Below are 21,326 nucleotides of genomic sequence, written 5' to 3'. Positions count from 1 at the left end.
CACGTTCCCGTCGCTTTGTTTTCCCTGCAGCTGCTCATTGAGCGTGTGTCCGTCACGATGAGCGGCTTCCAGCTAGATGCGTTTGTTTTTCTCTAAGTGATTAAAATACAACCACCTAAACTCTGGGAGTAAACAGTCCAGACAGTGGTCTGAAAAAATTCCTGGCCTGATTTGTAAAATAAACAGATGTTTTTAGTTTTGGAAATGATGTTGATGTTGTGTCTAATTCATATATTATAATATTGTATTAACTTCTTCAGTGTTCACCATGCAATATGACAATTCAAATTCTGTGACCTTCAGTTAACTTTAAAATCATTAAATTATAGTGAATGACTTAATCATTACTGAGTGATGTTTTATTTGTAGCTTGCACTTTTGCACACCGTCCCAGTGTGGAGCAAACATCTTGCCTGCTTGCAGCAAAAAAGTGAAAACGGGGCAAGAACATTTTTAATGAATGTCACAAAGCAAAGTATGGGGGGTTTGAAAGTACGAGGGCTTAAGTTCTTCTTACAGATAAATAAATAAATATAATGTGATCAAAGTCGTTTCCTACTTGGAATTCATGGTGACTTGACTACCATTAAATTTCAAATAAAACCATACTACCAGTAATCTAAATAGTTTCCAAGGACAAATGAAACCGATGCAATAATTTCATCAATAGGGTTGGATCGTGACGAGTCCGCCGCTCTATCTCTTCAAGCAGATGTTCATGTTTCCATTTCATCACTTGTTATTTGCAATCAGTTTTCCTTTACGCCGTCAGTGAAACTCAACACTTCCTGCAGATGTTTCTATTAAAAGCATCCCAGGAAATGGAGAGCCCTTCATGCCACTGGAGGGCTTTGAATGTTAAACATTTGCGTATGAAGCTCAGCTTGACAGCAAATACAAACTGAAGGGGCAGAATAGGAATAATGAAAAGAGCGAACGACTGTGAGAGAGGTTGTGAAAGCACCGTGGTTACTCGCGGATGGATTAGGAGTGGAGAAAAGTATTTAGTCAATTTGTCACCGCAGGTAAACATGAGGGAAGGCTTCAATTTCAGTTTCGATGCTGGCACAAAAAAAGTCTAAAGTCAGCATGCCACTGATTATGGTGCAATCACATTACATCAGCTGTTACCACTGGTCCAAATATAAAATGACCTGAATTATAAGTTGACCCCTTATTTTTTGTGTTAACACACTTAGCAGTGCAACTTTGCTTGTTAACTCCTTAATCACAGTTTCATATTGTCTGCATTGTTTTAATCTGGTTTTACGCCAGCTATAATCATTCTCATGCTCCAGTTCCGCCGCCAATAGTGATATAGCATTTAGGATGCAGCAAAAATAAAAATAACATATAAAGTCTTTGGCTCAGTGGTGGCCTAATCCCACGGCTGGCAGGTTACCGCTGTGGGTCCCTGATCTCAGGTAGTCCAGCATCTGTAGCTTCATTCCCTCCTGTATCATCACCGAGTCACCGCTCATTCTGGGAACATGACGTCCGGCAGGACAGTCAGGTCTCCACGGATCACATCAATAGCAACAATAGCAGTCTACTGAATCTGTCTGTTAAAATCTAATATTGAAACGCTTATTCAAGAAAATCAAACAACAAAAGTAGCTCCTTTACAACAATGATCTGACCTTTCATTTGCAGAGTGAAGGAATTCACTCATTCAGTTTGTTCTTGTCACTCACATTTTTTTTGTTGGCAACAAGTTTCATTTGAAACATAACACATATCAGACAAGCTTTAATTGATGGTTATAAATAAATAACTTTTTTAAATTACATTCCCGAATATGATATGTAAATGTATTTTTATCAAACACTGAAAACACTGACCTGAGTACGTATTTGAATTATTTATTTCTCTATGGTGGAAAAGGCCTGGGCGCAGTTCATGAGTGCGAGCCGCTGTCCCCGGTGTAACCCAGGTGAGTCCACCAGCACCGCTTGACAAGCCGGTTTCCAAACAAACTCTGTGAAGTCTGAACACAGCTGGAGCCAAGCACATCCAAACGGGGGAAAAAAAAAAAAACTGGACGTGAAGGCGTCAGAGCTGTCTTCTCCCTGCTGTATATTGAGTAACTGCTGTTACTTGTGTATAGTATTCCCAGAAACACGCAGCATAGCTGTGGACGTTGCAGAAGTTTCATCACATAACAAACAAACAAAAAAAAAAAACAGCTAAATGCATCAAACAAAGGTTTGATTCCTTGTGCTCAAATATGAACCAGGAAACCACAACACAGGAGTAAAGCTCAAGCTGTAAAACTCAAGGAGGACTGTGTGTCAGTGAAAGTGAAATAAGGTCAAACAGTATGTACTGTGAAGCCTCGCTCCACTGCAGAGCAGAGCTGGAAGCTCCTGGGCTGATCTGCAGCTGTAAGCCTTTATGTGAGTCGTTAACCGTGTCAAAATGCATGTTTGCCCTCTCTCCTCCCTCGCGCTTCCCCCTCGCTTGCGTCCGTCCCCCCCCACCCCACCCACCCCCACCCAACCCCCACCCCCACCCTACATCCACAGACTCTGCCTTTTCAATTCGCCTCCTCTCTCTAACAAGCACACAGGGTGAGAGTGCAGGCTGGAGTCAAGCGCAGCGTGCAGAGAGACATGCGGTTCAAAACCCTGTCATGACGCGCTTTTCCTCTGCACATCTTGACTCCATTTCACTTTCCCCTCCCCTGCCGCCCCCCCCCCACTCGCCTCCACTTTTCTTGAAGCATTAAGCTCTCGCTCATCCTCGACAGCACCTGCTGAATGAGGGTGATTTTCTCCACTTTCTCATTTGTACACTCATCCCGGTGCCTCCGCTCCGCTCCTCCACTGTCTGTGTTTCTCTCAATCTGTTGCACTTTTTCTGCCCTCTTTTCCTGAAACTCCATCTCTGCATGCGCATCTCCCGCTCTCCCCTTTTTTATCGCACATGCAGTTAAATCAGATAGGCCGGATAAGTACGGCGGCGTGGTTACACAGATACCAAAGGCACCAGAGAGAGCAAAAAAAAAGAAGAAGAAAAAAATCAATCACTTCTCCCCTTCCCTTTCATCGGCTCGCTCTCTCTCTCGCTCTGTCTTTGTATCCTTCAATCTTCCCGCTCTTCTGTTCGCAGCATCTTTCTCCTCATCATTATCTTTTGAATATCATTCAACATTTCCTTCCTATTTCAGTATGTTGCTTTTTCCTCCAGCCCTCCAACATAAAAAAAAATTTGAATAAATAAATAAAGAGGATGCCCTCTCTCCACAATATTTTTCCATGGAGAGTGCAGATGCCAACACATCTTCCATGCATTTCCTCCATTTGTGCCGCGTGTCTCCTTCAGCGGTGCGAGAGTTTTTGACTGACAGCAGCTGGCCTGTCAAAGACGGGGAAGTCAGGAAAGAAGGGGACGGGGAGGCGAAAAAAAAAAGAAGTGAAGACGAGACACACGGAGAGTGAAGCAGCGAAGGGATGGAGAAAGACATTTCTAATTCAAAGAGACATGCAGTGTTTCCGTGGCAACTCGGTTTCTATGGAAACGGTCTTGCTAAAGATGCCATTAGTGTGAAAAAAATACCTACTTACACTCAACTGCACTGTATGCACACAAATATAGGAGCATGGCTGCCTTTAGCGTGCGTTAAGCCTGCATCCGCAAACACTCGGGCGCACTCCAGCCAACGGCTTCGCACGCCGACACACCTGAGGTCGATTAGAATAGCTCAATTACAGGCCACTTACGTCGGGAGCTCAATTATAGGTTTGGCCCCTTTGGGAAAGGAGGTGACAAATTGTCTTGCTAATAATATTAGCTGCACTTGCAGCTTTCGAGCCAAGTTTTGTTGTGACTTCTCTCTTCAAATTACGTCTTTCAGATCGAGCTGCAGGGGCCAAACCCTCCATATAGCATCTCATTGACTATGACAGTCTGCGGGCTGGCACCACCCACTCATCTGCACACACACACACACACACACATACTATATATAACTAACACAAGCTAACCCGGTCTGACAGAACTGGACGGTATATGAAAAGTCCCAGTGGCTGGATGTGGAGGGGCAGGAGCGGCTCGGGCCTATAATGAGCTGCATGTGCGAGTCATGTGTGGACGTCCCTGAACCATCTCGGCTTCAGATGGCTGATGATTCAACATAATGAGGTCTCCCTACAACAACAACACACCGAGTTACGTCACGGCTTCCTCTGAACAAATCGTCCCAGAGCAGCAGCACCACCACCACCACACCTTCACCTCGGGCAAAATAATAAACTCTGGAGGGCCGTGAGGAAGAGTTATCATCTATTTATTTGTCAACTCTCTCAGTTTATGAGATGATTATCAGGTGTATACAAGCAAACTGCCATCCGTTATGTAAGATAAGGAGGAGCAAATCGCATCCCGACATCTTAAAAGCCTTCTGAGCTCAATAAAACAAACAAAAAAAAAGGATATTGTTAATAATCTATCCATCCCTTTTTCTATCACACGTCATCCAGTTCATGGTGGCAGAGCACTGGAACCAATCCCAGATGAGTACAAATGAAGTTCAGAGTTCATTCTGGACACATCACCAGTCCATCTCAAACACAGATAGGCAGACAACCACAGAGAGAACATGCAAACCCCACACAGAAAGGTCAACAAACCCAGTGAAAATAATGTGCAACTGATGAATTCAAGACTGAGTTCCCACAGCTCTGACACTATCAAATAGGTAAATCTAAAAACAGCAACAGGCAGCATGCTTTCTGCTCATAGTTCCTGAGTGACCGTAGTGCAGGATGTACCGATCCAGCTATCTATGGCTACGTTCTGCAGGTCTGGAAGCTCAATTCAGATTTCCTGTTACGACCTGATTTCTTGCCAAGATCATTCGCAACACATTTTAAATGAGACCTCCTGCTGTGTGAGCGTTAAATGACCAGAAATTGAAGGACTTGCGGGGAAGAAAGTGTCACGTCATGCCGAGTACGCTGCTTATGGAGATAAATACTGACGCTGCACAGGTCAGCTGATGTATTTCCATTATTGGAGTGGTGGTACAATAAGCGCCAGCTCCTCAACCAGCCCGGGCTGCTAGTGACAGTGAAGTTCTTGTCAAAACTAACTGATGAAAACTTATCATGACTTGGAAGCAAACACAATGCGCCAATGTAAATAGGCCTACTCAGAATACCATGAAGATCTTAAAATCGCAATAATAATGTGTCATGATTTTAACATTTTATCTAAGTGCAACAGTATAAAAACAGGAGAAAAAGTGTGTCTGACTGGGTGAAAGTCAAACATCACATCAAACTTTTCCTGAAGCTGGACGGTGCTCCTAACTGTCCATTTGAAAGAAGCAGAATTTAGTTTTCTTATTTTGCCATGTTATATAGTTTTTAAACAATTTTAAAACTATTCAATAGGTTGAAGTGGATATGCACACCCTGTTGTGGTCTTAAGCTTGACTGGAAGCTGCTTTCTCCAGGAAGCTGTCATTTTCCCTCCATGATTAAAGAGAAAAGTTTATTTTTCAAAGCCGTCTTACGGTGCTGTGTGTGAATGATGAATCACATTTTTTATTATTTACAGTTAAGACTTGCATTTTTTTTTTTTTTTTTTTTTTTTTTTGCTGGGTATGTCAGGAAAAAAAGGGAAAATATGTTGAATTTTCTTCGCTTATACACCCAAGCAATGGCTTTGAAGGGTGAGAATGTAAGCTTTGAGCCGGTGCTCGCTGGGAAGCTCTGGCTTACTTTGATGCAGAACAGAAGGAGGAAAAAAAAAAAAAAAGGGGGGGGAGTAACGGAGGAAGATTAGAGGGAAGAGGCTCGAGAGAAAGATGTGGCGGAAAGATAGAGAATAAGAGGGTGACAATAGGAGTGAGAGACACTGAGGAATCCACAGAAAGAAGGAGAAACATTTGAGACGGATGAGCACAAAGACAAACAGAGGCAGCCAGGATGTGTACAGTGCACAGGAACATTTTGGGGTTTGGCTTGGCGCTCCTTACAGAGGGTGTGCGGATTTAACGTGAATGTGCACGATGACGCTCTGCAGGGTTTAACCGCTGCAGCATCACGTCACCTCACGCTTTCGCCCGGGTTTAATCACCGTCGCGCTCAAACAACGAGCCAACATGACTCCTGACGACTCCGTAATCCACAACCTGCACTGTGTGGCAGAAAGAAAAAAAAAAAAAAACAGATCGCATCAGGTTCAATCAGGCTTTCATTAATAGTATCGAAACAACATACCACTGCAGTAGCTGACACTCACTGTATTTCAGGCTTTCTGTGCATTTCTGATGCCTTGTACTAAATATAGAAAACAGCCCCCAAGGCTGAGAACCACTGATATTTAGTACAGGAGGTGCAACACGGTGGATTCATTGTATAACTCCATCATTGTCAGTGTTTAGCTGTCTCAGCAACAGTTTGGAGAGCCGGTTTTCTGCACAGTGACAGTTTGATGGCTCCGTGGCAGGCAACCTAACAACAGCCTCCAGAAGAAATGACAGAAGTTATCTGAAACACGCATAACGACGCGCACACGCCGTATGTTCTCCACCTGAGAGGAATTAGGCAAAAACAAGCCTTGGAGTACACAGAGTGCAGTGTGTAACTGAGAATCAGGCCAAGGCTGATCAGAGGAGCGATGAGGGCGAGTGAACGAGCGCCAGAGAAGATGCCACTCACCGAGTGTCACTCTCACCGCAGATAAAGACCACTGAGCCGGATGTGTCAGTCCCTGCTACTGGAGAGACCCGCCAGCTGTCACCAACAGATATTACTTGCTGCTCTCCACTGCCAACACACACACACACACACACACACACACACACGCCGGCCGGGGGGCAAACAAACACACGGCCAAGGAGACGGGCATGTGGCGCACATGCTCCGACGTGGACACACACTCAGGCACGAGCTGTGCTCCGAACAACATGTTACACATACGCTCACATACACAAGTCACGGTAACATCAGAATCAGAGATTCTGAATGTCACAGGATTACATAATCCCTTGGGGTAGCTTCAACGCTAAAATTTAAGATATTGAACATTCTTGACGACTGAAAGTCACGGTGAGTTTAGAGGGTGAAAGACAGGTTGCGTCTTAAATATATCACCACTCCAACAGATTGTTAAGCCACATCATTTGCAATCATTTGTTTTGGTCTCTACATTCTGTGTAACTTGCCATGTGTTCTTTATCTGTAGAAATAATGCTGCTTCTCAGCTTTTCCCCAGTGCATCCGTTTTCGAAAATGTCAACTTTTCTTTCCTCTTTCTCTTCTGTTTTCACTCTTGTTTTGTGCTGAACCTGGCAAAGTGCACATTCCCAGGGTGATGAAAATGCACCGATACCCACATGGACGTATTGTGAAGTAGGACACTGTGGGAATTTGTTGATGTAAGAACAAAACTTCAATCTTGCACCAAAATGTTTCTCTCCTCTGCCTCCTCCAGAGCTGCTTCCTCTCCCTCTCTCTCTCTCTCTCTCTCTCTCTCTCTTTCCTTATCTAGTCCCAACAAATGGAGGCTCGCTGATGAATGTAAATGACTGCTCTCCCCTGCTCCATGCAATTAGAGCAAACTCAACCTGTTTGGGATTAAATACCCACAAGTCAACCATCTCTCTCTTTATTTAAGAGCCCTTCCTCAGCCTGATGCAAAACCCTGAAAACTACAGAACTAAGTGACAGTTTTTTTTCCCTTTTTTTCCCAGAGCTGGCTCTAATCTTTCCATCTTTTATCTCTGACTGGCCTTTTTTTCCTCCTCTCTCAGTATTCCCTGAACAGAGCAAACACGGCGACGATGAAGGTCAGTTTCATGAGCCGTGGCACCGCGGCTCCTTCTAATCCGAACAGGACAAGAAAGTGTGAGTTTCACAGAGTGAGACTTTGTTGTAGGGCTGAGCGAAGGAACAACTGCGAACATTTAAAATCATACGCCCGTCATCTGAAACAACCAGGGACACCAAAGACAAGCGCTGCCTGGAAGATGGAACACTGGGAAATGATTAGTCTGCTAAAAGGGGAAGAATTACAGGTAAAACGTATTGGTATTAATGTCTACTAGGGGTGTCCTCAAACATTCGACGATTCGATGATTCGTTCAAAGGGGCCTGATTCGACTGCCAATCATACAGTCGAAGCATCGCAAAATGTGGTTATGAAACGTGGACCATTCCATTACAGCTGTATGGGGGTGCTGAATGACTGGTTTTACATAGAATTGCTTGGTTTTTTTTTCAAATAAACATGATATAAATCCTATTTGATATACATGTTAGCCTATCAAATACACTGTAGATAAATGTACTTCTACTTTTATTCAACATTCTATCTATTTAGTGTTTGTGAATGAACCACCATGGTGAGTGGCACAATCCGATTTTGCGCAGAGCTCCGTCACAGAGCAGCATCTTGGTGGTGAGTTGGCTTAACTTTAAAAGGCTCATGTCGGAAAAAAAAAAAAAAAACTTCAGACCAAGTCAAAGATGATCCAAAAAAAGTCAAATGCAAGTTGTGTCCTTTCATATCACTTCACAACAACATGGCTTTCCACCTTAAACGGCTAAGTAGCCAGATAATTGGGCTAATAAAACACGGTTCTGTTACTCAATTCTCATTTTTAATGCTGACTTTTATTTCGTTTAATTGTAATATTTTAGGTTATTATTATATTATTATTTTTATTTATCTAAAAGGCTAATTCTATTTAATTTAGTGTTTGTTTTTGCATGGATGTTGCGCTGCGAAACGGACCCGACACAGTGCAATTAAGCCTATTTCATTTAATTTGAGCAGATAATGTGAGAAATTGTTTAGCCAAAAAATTTGAGCTTATCTGCAGAGCTTTTAGACGTAAATAAATAACATGCTTTAGCCCGTTTGTTAGAAGTGGGTTTGGTTATGGTCATTTGAACTATACTTCATTTGTTTGATGTTAAGAGTTACCGACACTTTGTTCCAGTCTGTGTTTCAGTGTGTAGGGAAAAAAATAAGTGTTGTTTTACCTGCCTGCGCTGTTTATATATATATATATATATATATATATATATATATATATATATATATATATATATTAGTGCAATCAGGGCCGGCTGTAGGCATATGCGCCCCGACGCTCCATGTGCCGTGTGAGCACCGCTCTGCGCTGTGCTGTGCTACTCCGACGCCCTGTGTAGGCACGCTCCGCAGCACCCCCCCCAACCAAACAAGATGATAGATTCGACTATCAGTCGACTATTGGCAGGATCGGACGAATCAGATTCGACTATGGAAATTCTCAGTCGGGGACACCTCTAATGTCTGCTGTGTGCTTCATATTTATTTTAGCTTCCAGAATTGTAAAAACATAACAGGGGAATTTGGTTCCACCTGTTTCAATATCGCTGACGAAAACTTTATTGGCTTATGATTTAGGCATCTGTCTGCAATAATGTGTTCCAGCCCACGAGCAAACGCTTGATGTTCTGACTTCAAACCAACAGGACGGCTGCTTTGATTGGCACATAAACAGAAAACAGCAGCACAACAGAGCAGTCCATCACTCAATCTGATCAATGTTTTTTTTTTGTTTTTGTTTTTTAAGGTTGCGGGACCAAATCTTTTTCCGGACAGCAATCACAACAAGTCCCAAAAACTTATCACCACGTTATCTATCAGCCTTTGAAACTAAAACTACAGCTACAGATAAACAAATGTAGGAAAGAGACGTTTTAAAAGCAGTGTTTGATTTAGTGGAGAGAACGATGGTGGTTTCAGGTCTTACAGGAGGTTCCAGGTGATTTGATACCTCAAATCCATCCATCAGTTTAACCTGGTTCAAATCACCGGAACAACATCTAAAAATGCTACTGGCTTCCAGTGGAGCACCGAATCCACCTCTACACTCCACGGCTTATCTAACCTGGCTCCTGCATACTTCACTGACCTCCATGTCAGCTGACCCAGCCGGACCCTCAGGTCTGGCTGTCACTGCAGCCCACCAGACCGTTATGGAGTCCAGAGCCGGGGGGGCAAGCGGCTGAATACCACCTCCCACTCACCTGACACCCCAAACATTCAGTCCACAGACACTTCAATACAAACTGATCTCTAATATTGTTGAGTGCCTTGAAAAGAGCTGATAAATATATTTTATTCTTACTCATATTTAACCCGTCTGACCCGGGACGACTTCCGCAGATCCATGAGAACCATTTTTATCAGCCTTTATTTTAAGACCCCCTGACTGACGAAACGAATCACGACTCACTGAAATACAGAAGAGACAAAGCGAACTGGCTTTTCATTCAGCTCTGAGAGGAGACGCACGCAAATGTCACGCCTGCTGTTAAAGCGCCGCACCTGAACGTTGCCTCAGGCCGTCATGAGTTAAACACTTTTTCTTTTTATGTCCTTTAGCATCACAACACCTGACACACCAGGTTTTTGAGCATGCCCTTCAGTTGAAGGTATTAAAATTCCAGCAGTTCGATGTTTTTGTTTTTGTGTTCGTGTGGGAAATTATTATTGATCGGTAAGTCTTAATTTGTCTCGAGCAAATTAGTAGAAAATGAACCTGAGATTCACGAGCCGGCTGCTGTGACTCGGTGTCGCGAAAGACTAATCTGGCTTGATTTGAATCATATTCCATCGTTACCTCACTTAATAGGATTAGCTGGGTAATTAGCCCTCATATGTTGAATGCTAAATAAAGGCTGGATAGTTAGCGCTGGCAGGAAGGAGCCGAGCGGGGCTCCCGAAGCCTTCTGACAACCTGTTGTAACTGAGTGCAATGCGGAGAAGCCTCCTGTGATCTCCGAAATTACTCATCCTAACCACGCGCAGGTCAGCGCCTGATAAAACAAAGTCATTATATGAGGAGAGAGGCAGGGAGGGAGAGGAAGGGAAAGTGAGAGGGGAAGAGCAGAGGGTTTGCCGTCCATTTCAAGGGCACAATTAAAATTAAAACTGGGAAACTTATAAGGAAAAGAAAAAAGGAAGAGAAGAACTCTTTTCATCAGCTTCATCTTCCTGAAGCCGTTTAAGTTGTCATTTCAGAGACAAAAACAGCACGAGTTGGAGGAGGAGGTAGACAGATGGAAAAAAAATAAAATGGAGAAGATACCTTCACCAAAAAACTCAACCTCTGCCTTTATGTTTGACTCCGGTTTCCGAGCGAGTGGGGGAAAAAAAAGGGAGAAGGGGTGGGGTGGGGGGAACGGTATGACGAATGAATCCGTCTCGTCCCGGCGCTGCTCTGAAAGCAATCTGAGTGACCTGCTCTCTCAATGCAGCGCCGGCATGAAATATTTAGCTCCACACACCTGCAGCTTTAACATACAGTGTATTGTTGGATGTGGCACGCAGGAGGGCCGCTCGCTCGTTTCAACTGCTATTTCAAAACATGGTGAGGAGAAATGAAATGTGAAATTACAACCCTGCCTCCTTCAAATTAATTATGCAGAACTTTTGGGAGGGAAAAAAATATGTTTTAAAGGAGTGAAAGTGACTGATGCATGGGTTATGCTCTCAGAGAGTGGCGACTGGTTCAGAGGGAGAGCATCACTCCAACCGAATGGTAATCATTATTTTGATGCCTTGCTGAAAAATGGAGAAGTAAGGCTAACCTGCACCGACTCGAGCGTTCAAGCACTACTGTGAGTGGATTTTAGCAGCAAGAGATTATAATCTACTGGAAAATTGCTTATGGCAACCTGTGCTTAAGCTTTACAGGTAACCAAAAAAAAAAAAAAAAAAAAAAAAACTTAAAAATGAAATGGCAAGTCGTAATTCTGTCAGAAAAATCACAATTTTTATCCAGATCATCCAGTCCGAGTGGCCGTGCTTACAAAAAAAAAAAGTCCAACACCCCTGCAGCCGGAGCGCCATCATCCAGACGCGTTCCTTGAGAATAGCTGGACCAGGACTACCAGACCAGGACTACAGCTTGATTCAAGCAGCTGCAGTTTATTTAAAAAAATGAAGACATCATGTCTTCAGGTGGGCGCTTCAAAGGTGACAATGAAAAAAACATAACCATGAATTGTTGCATTTGTTGCTCTTCTTCTACCACGTTGCTCATGACGCAGGTCAGACATTGTAAACCTGAGGACTGCAGTATGCACTTATCTATTTACTCATTTACTCATTATGTAAAGACCTTGTTGCATTGAATCCCAAAACTGTTTTGCTGCCTCTGAAAAGGACTGTATTTTTTTTTTTTTTTTAATGTATCTATCAAATAGCTTTGGGCCAAATGACAGTAGTTATAACTGATTCTGGAAACTCATTCACCCAGAGAAAGTCCCGGGGGGAAAAATGCGAACTCCACACAGACCAGATTGAAAATGAATGCTCGCGTGCTGATCTCAAATGTAAACACTGTCTACATTATAACTGAAAAACAAAGACATGTGAATGTGCTCCTAGTAGCATTTAACTTAAAACGTCAACTGCTGGGTTAACGATGGCGGCTTGGTCTTTGTTTATTTTCAGAAGTCAAACAGACTTTAAAATATTACACTGAAACGATGAAATCATAAAAGCTTCAACATCACAGCGTGTGACATTTGTTCCAAACAATTTTTCTAATTGTTTCAGAAATTGAGCTCCAACAATAGACTATTTAAAACAAGTCACTGAAGAAAAAAAAAAGCATGGACAGATTTCAACAATTACTTTTTATTCGCTGACAGAGAATCAGCTTGAGGCTTCGTTGGTTTGTGACATCTCAGATTAGGCTGAAGTGTTTTGAGATTTCGCTTTAAGAGCCAGACATCCATGTTCTCACACGGTGCCCACATTTGGCAGTCAAACAGCGCAGGGACGACAAACAAGATTATTTTCGATCAGGCCCCGTCTGCTGGACGGCTGAAGGGTTAAATGTGCGACTGAAGCGGGAAAATAGGAACATCAATCAAAACCCACGGCACCGCAAAGTGAGTGAGAGCGAAAGAAAGTGTGTTTAAATTCTCTAATAGGATGGGATTAGTTTTACAGAGAGACCATGGCTACAGCGAGGCTGACTGCAGCACGTCTGTTGTCTTCATCCCATCTAAATCCAGTCAGTCGTCACTCATTCTCTCCACTGCACAGAACTGCAAAATGAAAATCAACTAAAGAGGCTTCATGTCATGAAGGAAATCTATATTTCTACATTTGTGGCTTTGAAGGGGGGGGTGTGGGGGATGATTGCCAGCTTGAGCTGATGTTGTTGGGTTGCTCAGATTTTCTTGTGAAATAGCACTAATATCTATGCTGTTCGAGCACATCAGCATCAATTGAGGAAGTTACATTTGACATCTGGCGCTTTTTGGTTGCAGTGACACAGCACAAACGCAGCCGGCACTCCCATCTGTAATTTCTGAGACTGTACAAATTGGCTTTTCGCAATATGGATGTCCTGCAATGATGATTGCCTTTTCTTCCTCACATTTTCTCCTAAACGAATGCTGTCTGGATGGGAGTGTACAATAAGAGTGACAGAGGCAGGAAAAAAAAAAGAAAAACATCCAAAGAATATTATCTGATTATAGCCACGTGGGATGCAATATGTCTGTGTGCAGTTTATTATCGTAGTTTGTTCCTTCTTAATTCTCCTGTCCACTGGGATTGGGAATAATTGCAAAAGAGGGCATTACAGATGTAGTCTATTATCCCCTCTCGTACAGCCGGCGAGCACAATGGGACACGCAGTGCATACACAATGAAAAGAGAGGCCTCATAAAGCCACAAATTGGGAGTGAAAACAACTAGACGGGCAGGCGGAGTGGACCCTCGGCTCGAACGATCATCAGCTGCAGCGGACCAGGGATGACCCATGCAGGGCAGTGACAGGTACCGGCCGACCCGGCTGATGTCCAGATAACGTGGCGACGTTTACTTTCCTGATCACGTCTGTTGCACAATAAATCACCACGGCTGAAAAGGACAAAGATTTTAAGACAGAGGGGCTATGTAATGTGAGCAATCAGTCAAAGTGTGTGGTGAATCAGTTCTCAATGACAGAGAGAGCCGAGTCCGTATAGAAACATGTTTTTTCCGGTTGTCTCCTACACAGTGTTTACCTTCCTTCACATCACATCACAGGAGGCCCTGCACACCTCGCTGAGTTTTATTACTGACTGACAAGTTCAACTTACGTATATTTAACGAGTAAGAACAATTTTCTGTCAGGACCCTGCATCGTTGCAGCTAAAAGCAAAAGCAAAAAAAAAAAAAAAATAGGGAGAAATTGTATTGAGAGGTTGCGGCCCCTCTCGGTACCTTGTTTGTGGAGAAAACAACTACTGTAATCTCTCCAAATACAGGCAAAGAGGCTATTATCATTGAACGGCGGCGTGCGCCACGCGTTCACACACATGCGTGAACACACACAGCTTAAGTCCCAACAATAGATCTGAAAGACCTCATTAGTCTCCAGAGCCAGAGTTGAGAGTGGGCCACAGCCAACAGAGTCGTCCCATTATGCCAACACCAACACATGGCACGGAGTGAATTAATGGCTAAATGGAGCCATGCAAATTGTTTGGAGCATAATGGGCCTACCTGCTTCTGTCACAGTGTCATTACAATGAGGCCCCGGGAAGGAAAAGAAAGGCACCAACGCTGCAGAAATATCCAGCCAGGTTATTTGGCCACTTTTTCCTCTGCTAAGCGCACGAGATAATGTCATTTACAGATCCAAGGCCATGAACAGGGACACATGTGCTCGTATATAAATAGATACCGAATAGCCTGAGGAGATAAGGAGGAATCAAGTGATATGAGTGGAAGTAAAGTCCACTTAGTTCAGAAGGAGAAAACAGATGAAATACAACAGGAGACTGATGAAGACTGGACTTGCAACCCGAACGGAATTTGATTTATTGATGCTGGATAATCACTTACTCACTCAGTCACAGGAGAAGGCGCACAAATACACACACCTTTAAGCTGCTGTCAGAGCTTACAATCGGATTTTGACCAAGCGGTGGAGTCGCAGATTCACCATATCGCCTTTTCCCTGGTTCAGCAGTCTGAAAACACTTTGCACTCCTGGTCGCATCAGCGTATTGACATGCACACCATTGAAAAAAAACGCCATGCAAGGTGTTCAAGAACAATCAGAGAGATGGGAGATCGAACCCGCAACTGAGCCACAGCTGCCCAATGAGTAATTACAACCAGACCCAGTCTGAATCAACGAAGAACAAACAACAAGAAAAGATAAAAAAAAAACTGTTTTTTAACCAGTTTTGTGTGCACTTCAACTTTGACAGGTGTGACTAATGACTGACTAGATTATTGTAATAATCAGTTCTGACACACACGTACACACACACACACTTCAGAGATTCGGGTTTCTTTGTTTTAGTCCATAAGTTTATTTTAGTTTCACAGCATCTGGTCTAGTTGTGTTGACAAAGTATGTAAATGATGTGAGTTGTTGAGGGTTTCACCTCATTCAGCATGAAATTTGCCTCCTTTTCACCTTCATCCATTTCTACTTTTGTCTTCCAACTGACTAATCGCATAAATGTTTATATATGTAATAAGACACTGAATGAAAATGTTAATTCATTTTACTATATTCAGACAACTGCTCTTCAGGATATATACATGTTTACATTGGATTATACTGTTTATATGATTACCTGAATAATATGATAAGAAACTGGATAAAGATCTGATTTTTTTCATGAGGGGTAATGAAGATGCTTCACTGTTGTCGAGCTGTACTTCTGTTCATCTTTCAGTCTCTCTCTTCAGAAATTACATGCTTCAAACAATAAGATTATATATCAGTACTTGCATCCAGAAATGCAAAGGAAGGATGTGTGACATACTAAAATACTAATATCAAAAATACTACGGTAGTTAAATACTAGTTTTCGTAGCTGCTATGGTTCCATATTTCTGGCCTGCCTGCCACCTCTCTTACTGGAGAGCCAGCTGCTCCATGGCTCCACCCCTCCATCATGGCTCCGCCCCTTCCCACATGCTCGCCCTGCTCACGTCTCAAGCTTGCACACAGACGCAACATCACAGTTGAAGAGGAGGTTTCCAGTACCTCTGTGAGATGGCCATGATCTACTGATTCCCGCCGCACAAATAACAGATCTTTCATTAGCACGAAATCTCCCAAAAGCCCTTTACGGAGGAACAGGTGGTTTCATCAACAACATCCAAAACTGAGCAGAAAATGCAACCTGCAGAGAATGCAAAAAAAAAAAAAAAAAAAAAAAAAAAAAGAAAAAGGTTTGGACCAAAAGTTCCAGAGCTGTGTTCCTCTGATGGGTTGGAGCGTTTCTATGGTCCGTGGGAACAAACCAGGAACTCCAGAGGGTCCAGTCCAGCCTGCGAGATGATTGTGCGAAGAGTTGAGTCACTGCTGCATTTTCATTTGCAGCAGGATTGAAAGAGACTGTTCACTGTATTGTGCACCAGAGTACAAAGTTTAAAACTAGCGTGATGATATTGTGCTTGATTTTCAGATATAAAATTTTCATCCACGTGTTCTATTTATTCATCTAATCTTTGCATTTTTTTAGGCGTCGAAGACGAAACAATTTCATGTTCCTACTGAGGGTCCATCAGGTCTCTCAAACACTAGCCAGAGGAGAAATTAACCCATTCTCAGAGGCAATCCACCTCATGGTTCAGTTTCTGAACAAAACTCTCCATCTTGCGACTGACTTCGGCGCAGCAGTTAGTCGCTGCTTTCAGCCCCTTGTTGATCAATGCTGCCAACTGTTGGGCATCTTCGATTGCCAGAAGCACGGTCCGGTGCATAATCCGATCAGCGTCAGACCCGTCATCATGAATCTGAATATGTCGACGTCTCCCACATCTTCACCGGACAGGGGCTCCAGACACACGGCATCCCACTTCCCCCCCACCGCTGTTAGCCACGTAGCCACCAGCCAGACTCCCGTCCGGGCAGCCGGCTTCCCCCCGCATCTCTGATCCTCTGGGTAATAATCTTGTCAATCGCATTGAGAGACCCGCTGATCAATCCCATTCTGAATTGAAAGTTTCGAAGATCAATCAGAGCAGAGCTCCCAAAGAGAGACGAAGGAGGGAAAACACGATGGAGGCAGAGAAAGGTCGGAGAGGAGGGACAGCTACCTTACTTGGAGTTACTTGGGTATAATTTTACCTAAAAAAATAAAAACATCTAGCCTACATCTACGATATCTCTGTCAGTGATGATCACCAGGATGACTATTCTAGCATATCGCTGTATGCTGAGACGATGCTAATCCCATGACGCAAAATATTTGATAGCTAATACCTCATGTTTCTTTAAAATCATGTCTACATCTATCATGAGTTAAAACACCCAATGTACATCCTTTCTGTGCTTTCATTTCAGTTTACCGTTGACATGGCTCGTACTGTTGTGGATATGTGAAGTATTCCCAAAAAAAAAAAAAGAACAGATGTAAGTCATGATGTCAAAAAAAATGTTAAATCATTGTGCAAAAAGTAGCTTGAAAGTGAAAATTTACTCTTCTCCTTCAAATGTATAAAGTCTGTCCACTCACTGGAGACTCTGGCATCGTCCTCCGCTCTGTCGGCCCCTTTTGTTTTCAATGCCTGAACGTTCAGACCACATGACGTACGACTCCAACCAGAAAGCCGCGCTGTGGTTTGAAGTAGTTGTTTGACAGGAGGTATGTGGGACTGCAGCACTGGTAGGAACGAGCGACAGCCGGCCAAAACTCCTGACATTCAAGAAGCAGCAATCAGCTGTTGGACGCTCCAGTGTTTGAGTAATCTGATCATTCTTGATCCTGTCTGTTCCTCCAAGAAGAGGTTCTACAGACAAAGTATTGATTTATCATTGAAATTAATCACTTGATTATGTTTGAAAAAGTCTGAAAACCATTAAAGAAACACATGACAGGTGCTAACATGTGACCATAAATTGCTATTGATAAAAACTTGCGGTTTACAGCTGCAGAAACGTAAAAAAAATATCCAGTTGACACAACAAATCGCCTTTTAATACTCGCCTCTCGCTCTCCTCACCCCGGTTATGAGCGTCTTCCTGTGTTTCTACCTGTTTTTAAGTATTGATGTATTTACTCATCTTTTCACGACCGTGACCTTTTCTCTCCCTGTTGGTGTCAAAGTCAAAATAAATGATTTTTTTTCCCTCCACCTCTCAGTCTGTCTCTCCCTCCGCTGCTGCATTTTATACAGTATGCAGAGAGTAATATATAAGCAAGTTGTTGCCATGCCAACAGCATTCACTCCGTTCACTGTGCGTGTGTGTGTGTGTGTGTGTGTGTGTGTGTGTGTGTGTGTGTGTGTGTGTGTGTGTGTGTGTGTGTGTGTGTGTGTGTGTGTGTGTGCGTGCGTCGCAGAGGAAAGAATAAGGTTTAAAGAGAATGAGCCAAGTGACTGGTAATCCTGGTAATCACCAAAAATGGGAAGAAAAAAAGTAGAGATTTCAGTTCGGATCGTGACGATGTTTAATGCAGTTTCATCCTCCTCAAATACGAACGAACACACACACACACGCACACACACTTCTCTGGTGTGCCACATGCACTCATCCAGCTGTTTTACATGTCTCTGACACTCTTATCTGCTCTCTTTAGCTTCACTCTCTCTCGGCTGGTGGCCTCTGTCTCGCTGTCAGCTCTAAAATGTGGTAATTATATGTTGACCGAACTCCTCGTCCTCTTGACTCCCACACGAGTTGTGCTATTTCATAACCTTCACTCCTCCCTCACTTGTTTATTCGGTTCCCTCCCTCTTCAGCTCCACAGTATCCTCACTTCATTGTTCTTCTCATTCTGTACTGGTATTCCTCTGGAACATTTTTTTTTAATGCAAAAGTCACTCACAGATGAAGAAGAAGAGACCCTGAATGTGTGTGTGTTTTTTAAATAAATGTCTCTGAACTTGACACACACCTTCAATATCTCTGAATTTATTTATCTTTTTGCTTTTATTACAAGGACACTGGAGCAGCTCTCTCTGCTTGGAAATGCTTCCTCAAGTTCATTCAGTGATCTAAGTGATTTTTGAAGCGACTGCCAGGTATAAAAAAACCTGCCATACGAGTGGCTGTTGTCCTGTAATATTTAGTGAAATGAATAAATCGTTACTGTAACTTTTCACAGGAAGGAGTCAGTGACTGATCGCTGTTATGAAGTCAGTAATGCTATTAGTAACTCATGACTGAAAACAGTTGAAGAGCAGTAAAGCTGCTGTCTCTGTGCCCTGCTTCACAAGCTGCATCACCCTGCTGCTTCATTGTGCTTTGGGTGTCTGTGTCCGTGAGGCTCAGAGTCTCTGAGAAACAAATGTTTGAAAACGGTTCCCAAAGTGGAACTTTTCAAAAATGCTCCAACTTCATCTCCATGTAAACGAGGGAAAATGCACCTTTTCTGAGATGTGGCAACTGCGCGTGCACGCCAAGGCTGGAGTATATAGTTCTTCTGCACATGGACAAGTAGATCATAACAACAATGGCGGCCTGAAGAGTGACACCCGGTCCATACTCTCCTGGGACGAGGCAGTTTTACAGTCAAGGGTCACCCGCAGCTCTGACATGAAAACTATACCCTCTGCGGTGTTGCTGCCATTTTTATATAAACTGATCTCATTGTCAAGACATTGCTGTGTAAACACAAAACTTTCCTGAATTGAAAGTACCAAAAAAAAAGATGCATTTTCAGTTTAAACACTGTCGTATAAAATCTGCCTAAAGCTGATGTATTCTGTAGGGTTACTATTTCTCTAAGCTCCTGTTCACTCATGGAGGAGGCCCTCATTGATCCTGATTAACTCATGATGGCAGCATGAGAGGCGTCCCGACTGAAATGCTGCTCCAGCGTGATCTTAATCGTTTGGTTTAATTCACGGTGATCAAGTGAGTTCAAACCTGTTCAAACAAGCTCGAAAGGCGAGAGCAGACGAATGCAGACCAATAAAGGACACCATGAAATAAACCAAAAATATTGCGTCGTGTCTTAATCACAGGTGGGAATCACCAGACACTCCACAGCACAATATTGTGAAGATTTTTGTGACAAGTGTGATGGATGACGATAATAGTCTATTTGTTGCTCCTTTTTTGTTTACAGGGGTCAACACAGTAAGTCATCAAGACGTGACGGTTTTTTGTTGAATCCCTCCACACTGAGGGTCAAGACCTAACACACTGCCAGTTAAACTCATCTACATTTTCATTTCTCCTCTCATAGTTTTACTTTTATTCTTCACCTGACTCGTGATACTTTCTCATGAAAATAACAGAAGTTTAACATTATTAGACCAATGAGACAGCTGGGACAGACCAATAACAGAAAATTAATTAATTCATCCATATTTATAATCACAGAGAATGTAAGTATTCCTGAACAAAATACCAGAATACTACGTCAAAAAATAGCTAGCACTGCCTAATATTACAAACAAGAAATATTGATGATGGTACTTAAATATTTTGTGCACTCTGGCTGTTGTATTGAACAAAACATACAGCTACAGTCTTATTTTCATCTGACATGTTTTCATTTGGTGTGTTTGTGCCTATATTACAAGATGAGGATTTCTTTTTGTTCTCTGTTAAAGACATGAAACTGAAATAGAGCATCATGATAACAACTTGAAGAAAAAACTTTCCTGAAGGCGATAAGTCGGAGAACGGACACTCGAAACAACAGAAATATGTTCAATGAGACTAAATTAAGCCTGTAATATTTTGAAATGTAATCATCCTAACCCAAAAAAAAAAAAAAAAAAAAAAAAAAAAAAAGTCAACAGTAGAGAATCTGCTTTACGTCTTAACAGACAGCCCGTTGTGGTAATTGTCCTGTCAGACACGTCTCAAAGCTTTTCCCCCGTCATGGCATCATGTGCTGCCTGATTTATGCCAGATCTCCGCTACCTCCGTCCCACTGAGACGGTTTTTGACTCGTTACGTACTCTTTTGTTTCACACCGTGGGGAGCTTCAGGATGACGTCTGGCTCAGACAGGGGGTCAATTAAAAGCACAATCAATCAGCAGCGAGGCTCGCTCTGAATAACTACTGAGCGGTACATGTCTGGTGGCGTTGCATATTAAAGAGAGTGAGGGGAGGAAAAAACCTGAATCATATCATCTGGAGACTTGAGATTGATTTGCAAAGTTGATTAATTTTAAAACTAAAAAGTTTGTTTTTTTTGGTCTGTAAAGCAATTCTGATTAAGACAGATGTAGTTGAGCTGAAGTCTCACAACAATTAAACACTCATGAAAAGAATTTTAAAATAAGCCACAACAATAACAATCAAAATCAAATCCAATATTTCACTTGTGATTGTGTGGTGAAATAACGGCTGCAGCGTTGACGTTCATCGTGTTTTAAACGAAGT

General features: G+C 42.7%; 1 protein-coding gene across 3 annotated transcripts in view; it reads right to left on the bottom strand.

Annotated features, from left to right (window-relative positions):
* Positions 1-21,326, bottom strand: part of grin2bb (glutamate receptor, ionotropic, N-methyl D-aspartate 2B, genome duplicate b) — a 103,584-nt gene that overhangs the window by 65,342 nt on the left and 16,916 nt on the right. The window lies entirely within an intron of this gene.

This window comes from Salarias fasciatus, chromosome 6, assembly GCF_902148845.1.
Source record: "Salarias fasciatus chromosome 6, fSalaFa1.1, whole genome shotgun sequence".
Lineage (NCBI taxonomy): Eukaryota > Metazoa > Chordata > Actinopteri > Blenniiformes > Blenniidae > Salarias > Salarias fasciatus.
Note: the sequence above shows the minus strand (reverse complement) of the source record. Positions and strands in the feature narration are given on the sequence as shown.